Raw genomic sequence first — 256 nt, 5'->3', positions numbered from 1 at the left:
ATTTACAAGCAGCGATGTCAAATAATTTTCCGGCAGAAGAGACAAAGTCGTCTCTTATAGAGCTCAAACCTATTGGGTTCCTTAAAAACATTTGTTTAAGAGTCAGAAATTTCTTATGGTATGTGATGAGCATTTGTACAACTCTGGTGTGTGAAACTATCGGAATAGATGACTTCTTGAAAGTATTTTCAACCTTTTTTGCATCAATTTCTGTAACCTCTTTACTCCTAGGTTCATAGTTGTCGCCTCGGAGTCG

Source organism: Bactrocera latifrons, unplaced genomic scaffold, assembly GCF_001853355.1.
Source record: "Bactrocera latifrons isolate USDA-ARS-PBARC rearing strain unplaced genomic scaffold, ASM185335v1 scaffold_1068, whole genome shotgun sequence".
NCBI classification, from domain to species: domain Eukaryota; kingdom Metazoa; phylum Arthropoda; class Insecta; order Diptera; family Tephritidae; genus Bactrocera; species Bactrocera latifrons.
This window is presented reverse-complemented; position numbering follows the sequence as displayed.